This window comes from Borostomias antarcticus, assembly GCF_949987555.1.
Source record: "Borostomias antarcticus genome assembly, chromosome: 13".
Taxonomy (NCBI): domain Eukaryota; kingdom Metazoa; phylum Chordata; class Actinopteri; order Stomiiformes; family Stomiidae; genus Borostomias; species Borostomias antarcticus.
In genome coordinates, this window is record NC_140246.1 from 11,115,634 (window position 1) to 11,125,297 (window position 9,664).

Here is a 9,664-nt window from a genome sequence, read left to right on the forward strand (position 1 = left end):
GTAAGTCCTAGTAGACTGGAAGCACACAAGACCAGGGACACATCATTTGAAGCGGACTTACAGTGCTGCATTTGGCTGTGTGGCAGCAGTCTGTCCACTAAACCCTAACCCCTACTGGCGTGTGTCAAGTCTGGCCAGACCCCAAGCCCCGGTCATAGTGCAGCCATCGGGCGAGGGGGGGGGGGGGGGGAGGGGGGTGCACAGCTCAGACTCCTCCAGGCCTTTTATAGGCCGGTGCCCATGCGCCAGCGCCCACCCGCCCGGGATGAAGTGCCAGCGCTTCCCAGGCGGTCCACGACCGGCCTGCAGATTACACTTCGCTCTGCCGCTCGGGGGGCGGGGCTAGCCGTGTGGCGGTATGCCCGGGCATTGCGCAGGAAATGAGGAGAGGACCTTAATTGGGCACGGTGAGGGTGGGTGGCGGCCGGACTGCCCTCCTCCTCCTCCCCCTGTTTGGTGTTCGTCAGGGAGGGCTTAATAAAGAGAAATGGGGTGACTGTGTGAGCTTGTCTCAGCGCCCCGCCGTGCGCACCAGCTCTTTAGAGGACTTTCAACAGGCTGAATGTTTAGCAAACACTGGCCAAGGCTTTGAGCCTTCAGCCTCACTGAGCGAAGTGCAGCAGAGAACACCCATACTCACTGGGCTCCAAATGGAGCGTTTAAGAGAAAGGAACTCGAAACCGACGACCCGCAGTTGTTTAGTCACGACTTGGGGTTGACTCAAGTTTCACTGAGCATGTCACAATAGTTTACATTCCTTTAATCCAGAACAGCGTGGCTATAACGTAGAAACAGGGTCTACCGCGGTGTTGTGTGTGTGTGTGTGTGTGTGTGTGTGTGTGTGTGTGTGTGTGTGTGTGTGGGGGGGGGGGGGGGTCCTAAAATGTATGTGTGTGTGGTGGGGGATCCTTAAATGTGTGTGTGAATGTATTTGTGTGTGTGTATATGTGTGTGTGTGTGTGTGTGTGTGTCTGTCTGTATGTGTGCGTGTGCGCACACGTGCGTGCGTGTGGACTGGAAACTGGACAATCCGGTTCTGTTGACAGAGGCGCAACGCAGTTATCTTGCCAACTGCAACACGGCTTTGGATGTCAGTCAAGCAGTCAGACCCCCGAACTCTCAGCCTCTCAGCCAAATACAATACGTCTGTGTTCAAGGAGGATGAGGAGAAAAAATAGACCAACTACCCGACACTTTTTGGTAATCGTGACATGTAGGTCTTAATTCTTTAACAGTTAAACCAACATATTTGCACATGTGGTGCTTTCTGCTTAACTCTCAGGAAGATGGCCAAACTGAGAAAGAATAGGATATTGTTGGCTGCCAGATTCCTAGCACTCTAACTCTTTTTTTATTCTTTTCGAGCTTCCTTTACTTCCTACACGTTCAGAAAATAAAAGTCCTGTGGTGTCCAGGACATGATTTAAAGTCAATTGAAGGGGTGTTCTACTCACATCGTAAGTCCAGAGATCACAGAGAAATGGACATGAGTAGAGGCTCATTGGCTGGTGTGACACAGTGTAAGTAGCAATGACTGGGTGTCAACTACTGTAGGTACAGTACTGTATATGATTATTGTGCCAGGACTGCATGCATTGGTCCATAAAAGCATTTAGGCGCAGAGGAGATGCTACTCTTAGCCAAGGTCCAGTCCACTCAGTCTAGCTAACTGCTTCAATCACAGGGAGAATTTGCGGGAGAATCAATAACTCACTTTAAAGGCTATAATGCATTGTACGTGTACTGACAAACACACACACACACATACAGACAAGCACGCGCATTTCGACAGCTTTGCTCACATTCCTCCCTCCGCCTCGACCACAGTCCCAGCGTGCTCGGAGGCCTCTCTCAGCTTTCTACATTTCATGCAACGTTGTGGAGAACGATCAGAATAAAGCTCTCTCTAAACTGTCATCCTCCATCTACCTGCTGACGGGAGGAGCCAGCCTCATTATCGCTCATTATAGGATTTCAACAAAGCTGTATGTTTTTCTCTCCCAGCTATATCACATAGCCTGGTGACCACAGTTGGTGTCACACACACACACACACACACACACACACACACACACACACACATTTTGCTTGTCTTTCAGCGGAGCCTAACTTGCCGCGTGATTGATTGAACGCAAACCCTTCGGAGCCCATTACCGGCGTAAGCCCCGAGCTTCTGTTTCTCGCGCATTTCAACACTTCACTCGATAATGGAGAGAGTTTGATTGAGACGGTCTGAGCCCACGGTGCGGCTTTCGGAGCGGCCAATCGCAAAGGCCGGTCGTTAAAAAAAAACACAAAAAAAACGCAGGCGCGTCTCAGGAAGATAAAAGGGAGTGGGGTCTCGGAGTGGCCTGTGATCAGCGGAGCCCCGAGCAGTCGAGGGCCCATTAAGCTTTCAGTGTTCCTCATCAGGCGCGCCGGGGAACAGACTCACTGACCTCCTCGTCCACCGTGACTGCGCTCTGGAACTCTTTAGCACCATCTCCCTCTGATTGATTGAGACAGTGGGGGAAATGAGATAGCCGGCTAAGCTACCTAGAGGAAGACCAGGGTTGAATGTCACACTGTATTTCAGCGCTCGGGGCAGCTGTTATCTTGCATGGTTAAAGTCCATCCAGGACAGAACGGTTCCTGATGACCGGCGCAACGTCACCGCAGCCTCCCTTTGATTGGGTCGTTTATTTTGGGACGTTACGCTAACGTACGGACGCGCACCGGTGTGATGCGTGAAGCATCGGGACGGGGTACACGGCCTGTTTGTAGCTCTCGCTCCAGCGCGCTGCCGTAAAAACAGGAAGGGGTAATGACACATTGGTGTCACACATCCTCGTCCGCTAAAAGAAACCCGAGTGCTCCAGACTTGTCACCCACTGGGGCTTTGTGTACCAATTAGATGGATGTCTCCGCATCTTTAGGCATGGCCTAGATCACAACAGAACAGCACCGCGACGTCCACCATCCCAGCTCTCTGAGGCGCTCGTATAACTGCGCTTTACAAGACCATACATAGGCCTGTCGGCCCACAGCGCTGTACACTGCAGCACTGTACTGTATGTTTAACGGCATCTTTAAGAGGCATCTGTAAGGCCGTCTCAAACATAATGAGATGTTATACGATGAGCCTAGACGCTGGGAGGGGTGTGTGTGTGTGTGTGTGTGTGTGTGTGTGTGTGTGTGTGTGTGTGTGTGTGTGTGTGTGTGTGTGTGTGTGTGTGTGTGTGTGTGTGTGTGTGTGTGTGTGTGTGTGTGTGTGTGTGTGTGTGTGTGTGTGTGTGTGTGTGTGTGTGTGTGTGTGTGTGTGTGTGTGTGTGATGTCTAATGATGTTGCAGAGTGTGTCCACACATCTGGGCCTGTTGAGAGTGCTGCTTGTTTCCATGTAGGGGGGCAGCACTGGGGGTGCAGCTACAGTAAATTCAGCCAGGCCGGCCTCACTCTTGTCTTTAATCAGACATCTTTCTCTCTCTCTCTCTCTCTCTCTCTCTCTCTTTCTCTCTCTTTCTCTCAGTGCGATATTATAAAATCTCTGTTAGGAGCCTTTCTAATGAGGGGGAATCAAACAAGCCCTGCCGAAGCCACAGGTGATACCGATGTGTGTGTATCAGATGAGTAAACTGTGTGTGTGTGTGTGTGTGTGTGTGTATGCATTATTTACAACATACAGATGTTAGACTAAAGGCTATGTCCACTGCCTATAGATTACACTAATGAGACTGAGTGGGTAAGGGGTGTATACAGTGGGCCAGCTAGGTTATCACAGTATGTCATTAGCCCTGCATCTCTTTGCATGTTTAGAGTTCTCCTAAACAGTGGCAGAAAGTGGTCGCTAATATTGTTAGCATGACCCACTTTGACAACTTCCAGGGCTAATGTCGGTTTCGCTAGGCTGGAGGACGGCAACATTCGGACCATGTCTTTTCAGCTGCTCATTCAAGTGTTTCTCTTAAGCCATACGGCTATTACTATAAGAGGACAGGTTTTTCCAGCAGTGGATGTTGGCAGGTGGGGGGGGGGGATACTTTTACCCTGTAAGGCTGGGGAGAAGAGGCCCTGTCTGATGTTTGTGAAAGGCAGCCCCATGCCAGGGTAAGCCACCTTGGAATGTGGGCTGATACAGGGCAGCGTTCTAGCACCCCGTCGGTGAACTGCTTCCTACTGCTCCCCCCCGTTATGTCCTAGTGACCTATTTCGGAGGGTTCGGTACCGCGGAATGAACCGCGCGTAATCTCAAGCATGTCATATTTGGAGAGGAAAACATGTTAGCTTAGCTTGGCGAACGGTCGGCTGTCACTTAAGGCGACTCCGTTCACTCTTCCCATTCTGTATTTGTTATGATTTTGTTATGCAGCAGAGACCCCGTCTGCGTTTATGTTTTCACATTCTCCTCAGACAGCTCGACGCACACTGGAGGCAGCACATTATGATTCCAGGCACCCGGGGTTTGAGTCCAGGACGTCTTGGACGCCTGCCCAGTCCTTGATAGCGTGTGTTCAGGGCCCGGACTACGAAGGGCATTTGCTGATCTTTGGATTTCCTTTCTAATCCACCTGTGGAACACCAGGCTTAACAGATAGCATATGCAACCGTCAGGACTTGATCCTGACCCCCACAGTACAGGGGCCTTGGCCGTCCAGCTTTAGAGCTGCAGTAGAGGTCTTCACTTTATGAATTTCATGATGCGTTTCTCTCCTGCACACCTATCTACAACAAAATTCAGATGTGCAAAAGACTAGTCCACTCAGAACCACAGTAGAACTACAGTAGAACCTCCTCTGGTTGGCTTTGTACTGGGCCTAGATGGTAACACTGTATTATTTTGGTGGGGAGTGTCCATTCTTCCGTGATCGTCTTTGGGCCTGTACCTGTGTTGTGACGGCTGCTTCCCCCCACAGTGATTCATGGCCATACCATTATTTCGTGTTATTATTAGGCCACAATAGATACATCTGCACTTTAAAGTGTACATCCCTGGCTCCGCTTGTTGTTGCAGAAGAGGAAGAGCCGGCTCACTTCACTGTTAGGACTTTATCAACTCCAGCTGTGAAACTGAAGGCTCGCAGGACGAGGATATTCCTCTGACTCGTCTGACAAAAAAAAAAATGGAGAAAAGAGAAAACAAGTGTGGCTTGACGGGGGAAGACCGTAGCCAATCTCAAAGGGAATGTCACGGTCGTAAATCTGGTAGTTTTACCAGTTTAGTGCGAGGAATGATTGCTTTGAACGAGAGTCCCTCTTTCAAAGCAATTTGTAAGGCCACCTCTTTCGCTGAGGCCGGTGTAGGTTAAGAGCTCGTCTTTTTCAAACAATGCACCAGCAAGTGATGGTTGGGGGAGGAGACGGGTGTTTGTGTCTGACTCTGGCCGGGTGGGTGGCACGGCGGGTGGAGGGCCTCAGCTGTGCGAGTGGGCGAGTGGATGAGGGACCGAAAGACACGGTAACCGAACGACTGCACAAATGAGTGACCGACCGACTGTCAAGCGAGGCCTCGGGGTCAGTGGAGCGATGGCCACAGAGGGACAGGAAGAGGCAGCATTGTCTCGTCCAGAACGCTGAGGATTTCCTGCCTGCGGCCGAGCAGGATGGCTCTTTGATTCATTGTAGTACCGCTGCTGTGTTTACATTCGCACTCCTCCACATGCGGCTCCTCACCACACTCCTCCCATATCTGGAATTCTAGAACATTATTGTTAATGGGTGTTTATAAGTGCAAGCCTGGAGAAAGGGCATTTTTCAAATTCCTCACCCCCCGCCCCCTTCCACTTCCTTAATGCTCCTACTCAGTGGAGTTTCAATTGCTCTGCTGCGGCTGCAAAAAAAGGATTCTTCGATAAGTATTGAAGCCTGTTTCTTCGTCCAGAACACAAGAGGCCCCTGCCACGGCCCGGACTTTAGGAGTTCAGTAGTCTGATATGACGCAGATATGGAACTCAGGGTAAAGAACTCAAGATTTCCCATGACTCTTCTTGTTTTTGATGTGTGTGTGTGTGTGTGTGTGTGTGTGTGTGTGTGTGTGTGCGTGCGTGCGTGTGCGTGCGCGTGCGTGCGCGTGCGTGTGCGTGTGTGCGCGCGCGTGTGTGCGTGGCTTGCGGTAGAACAGTCAAAGGTTGACTGGAGGAGTAGGAATCTTGTCTGTGGATCCTTGTACCATGCAGTATGTTGTGTGGGTGTGTGTGTGTGTGTGGGTGTGTGCGTGTGTTTTTGTGGACTGTCAAGGCTTTGTTTGATGCATGTCTATACCACAAGCATGTGTCATCCCCGCGGACACGAGACACAACCCGGTGCGAGCGTGTTTACGCACTCTCCATGTCTGTGTGTTTGTGCTAGCCTGAGTGTGTGTTTTCTTTTCCATGTTATCTGAGGTGTGGTTGAGCGATAGCGTACACACACACACACACACACACGCATACGCATCCCTCACTGAGGACAGGCCCAGGTGCATGGCTATCTCTCTCCCCGGGGGAGGTGTTTACACAGAGGGGGGTCAGGGGTGGGTCTAGGGGTGTGTGTGTGTGGTGGGGTTATCTCCACCACCCCTGTCTGTTTGTTTTCACGGGGAGGGTGAGGGCGAGTGCTGTCTTGACGTCAGGTGTCACACTGTGGCGGCGTGTTTCGTTTAACCCCCCCTCTCTCTCACAGGGCGGAGATACCAGGGTCCCTGGAACACATAATAAACACATGCCAGTGGTGATGGGAGGTAATATCTCTATTATTGACTCCATCTTGGAACATCACTCTTTTTACCAACTCGTTGGGAAAATGTCAGGGTTTGCAACTTCTACAGTGCCATGCCGTTTGCAGTGTTTTAGCCCGTGCCAAAGCGAGACTAGCTATTTAGCGGTGAATTTAGCGGTGAAAGCTACTGGAGTTTATGTACGAAAATTGCCTTGAGTAAGTGGGTAAATGGCATAATCGTTAACAGTCAGTGTTCTTGCTATCGCCATTGGGAAAGGGAGTGATGAGATGGCGTCGTGTCGGTGTGCTGATAGCGCCGGTTGTAGGTGTACTCGAAGCAGCAGAGGCCCAGGCCGAGAGCTGCCTGTGGCTAGCGGCGGTTAGCGAGCTTCAGCTAATGACACGGTTGCTGCTGTTCCCAGCCAGGATGTATGTGTGTGTGTGGGTGTGGGGGGGGGTTGATGTGTGGGTGTGTGTGTGTGTGTGTGTGTGTGTGCGTGTGTGTGTGTGTGTGTGTGCGTGCGCGAGGAGACTGAGTCAGTGAGAAGGCTCCCGGCTCCCATTTCCTTCTCCAGGACTGCGGCTTGTGGGATTCACTCCCACCAGCACCACCTTCCTCCTCCGCCCCCTCTGTGGAATGCTCTCCTTTCTCTCACCACCAGATCTTCCATGGTGGTTTCAGCGGCCACCTAGAATAGAGACCATTGCTGCGCAGTACATACAGGAATAGTATAGGAGGTGTAAATTTAGTTGTCCTCAGGTCTTTCTGCTCCAGAATAAGACGTATTAACCTTTTCTCCCCTCCTCCATTTTCATAGGAGGTGAAGACGGATGAGTTCCAGATACAGGTGGATGAGTTTGCAGCCCGAGAGGAGGATAGTACTTTTCAACAATCTTCACCTTTGTCACCTTAGCTGTTATGCCTTCAACTCACGCTACTGTGCCTCCCCCGTTTCCTTCATTTCTCTATTTTTTTCCGTCTTTCTTTTTTTGTCACATCTCATCCTCTTCCCCGTCTCTCAACCGTGACACAGTTGGCCGTATTTTCGGAGATGTGGTCGGCTCTGAAAGCGATGCATGAAGCCGCTGACCTGTTCAACTCGGGGGAGATGGAAGTGAACCGGAGGCTGGTTCTGACAGTGTTGACTTTGGACCGGCGCTCTGCGGTCCGGGGCGAGACTTTCAGCACCGTGTTACCGCAGCCGGGCCCAGTAAAGGCAGGTAGCAGAAACAGACCCTCATCTGACCCGACTCTTCTTGCGGGGGGGGGGGGGGGGGGGGGTAATAGTTATTTACTCTGTAAACAGGTGGAAACTGGGAAGTGAGACATTTACATTAGAATCCCCCAGATTAAGTCCGGAGGTCTTTTCGGGCTCGGTGCACCAGGGACTGTCCGTGTCAACGTTAGGGTTTCCCAACGGTTAGAGGCAGTTCATGTGAAGCTTGGACTCCTTCCCAGTCTTCTACAATAGAGCAGCTCAGCTCCGCAGTCAGGGGAGTCGGTACAGTAGAATTCTTCAGTAGAAGTCAGTCACGCCATTCATTCACAAGATCTGCCTGTTTTCTTAGGCTTGTCATGACAGCTCTGTGCTTGATTGAAAACATGTTACGGTAACTGATGTTGTTTCAGCGAACCGATTCCCTTATTAGGGTGGGTGTCCATCAGAAGCACTGCCTCAATACTGAAGTGGCTTTTAGGGAAGCAATGGTTTGAATTATGGGGAATTTCACTCACTGTACAGAACATTCAATAAGAGAGAGGTGCCTAGTGATTTGTGGATTATACAAAGATTGGTTCCCACCAGCTAAGCCAAACCCTACTAGAGGTACTAGTCTCACAGAGGTCACACACCTAGTCGCCTCGGTCACCAATTCACACCCTTCACACATCATAAAGACAACTAAGAGGTGCGAGTCATTCGTCTTAAGGTCAGTCCCAGCCTCTCCTCTCACATCTCCTCTTTTCATTGGACGACGCAGTGTCAGAATGTTCCGGTACGGTGTGACGTGGTAATCCACTCTTACACATCCCCGGCCCTCTAAACCGAACCAGATGGAGCCGTTTCACTCCCTTTTATGTCTCCCACCACGCTATTCGCTGTTAAAAAACCACGGCTTCATATCATATTTTGTCCACTTAATAAACTCTGAATGCATTTGGGTTTGCACCACTCTCGCCACCACTGTCAAGAGACTTTTAAGCGACAGGAAAGTATGTGAAATGACGCTTAGTGAACATATCCCCTCTTGTCTTTTTTTTTGCGACAGGAGAAGGCAGAGCTGGCGCTTGGTAGTTCAGTTGGGCTTGGGGCATTCCGATATTTTTGTTTGACAGGAATTAGCAAGGAGCCGCAAGCGTGATCCCCAGGCTGTCAGTTGTAGTTGGTGTCCCGTTGTGATGTGCACACTCAGAGACGCTCCCCAGACCGCAACTCCCTGACACTGGTGTCAGTACACACCGCTCCTGTCTGTCTGGCTGGCTGGCTGGCTGGCTGTCTGGCTGTCTGGCTGTCTGTCTGGCTGTCTGTCTGTCTGTCTGGCTGTCTGGCTGTCTGTCTGGCTGTCTGGCTGTCTGGCTGTCTGTCTGGCTGGCTCCTCCAGCTATATCCACTGGCAGAGTAGAGATCAGACTAGTGGGGGGGTTAATTAGTAATGTATAAGACCGCCAGCTTCACAGACACAGAGGGAGAGAGAAAGTGACCGAGAGAGAGAGACACACACACACACACACACACACACACACACACACACACACACACACACACACACACACACACAGGCACAGTGAGGGAGAGGCGCAATTTCACAACCCCAGAACTCTCTCAGCCATGAAAAATAGTCCAGGAACCAGACAAGCAGCTTTAGTGCGGGAATTGAGTCCCTGTTAGAAAAAAAACAGCTTTTCCAACAGCTGTTTATTTTGGCAGTTGCGTACGCCCGCCAACCCCTTTACTCCGTTTTGTTTTATTACTCTCCAAACTTTCTTTTTTCCCT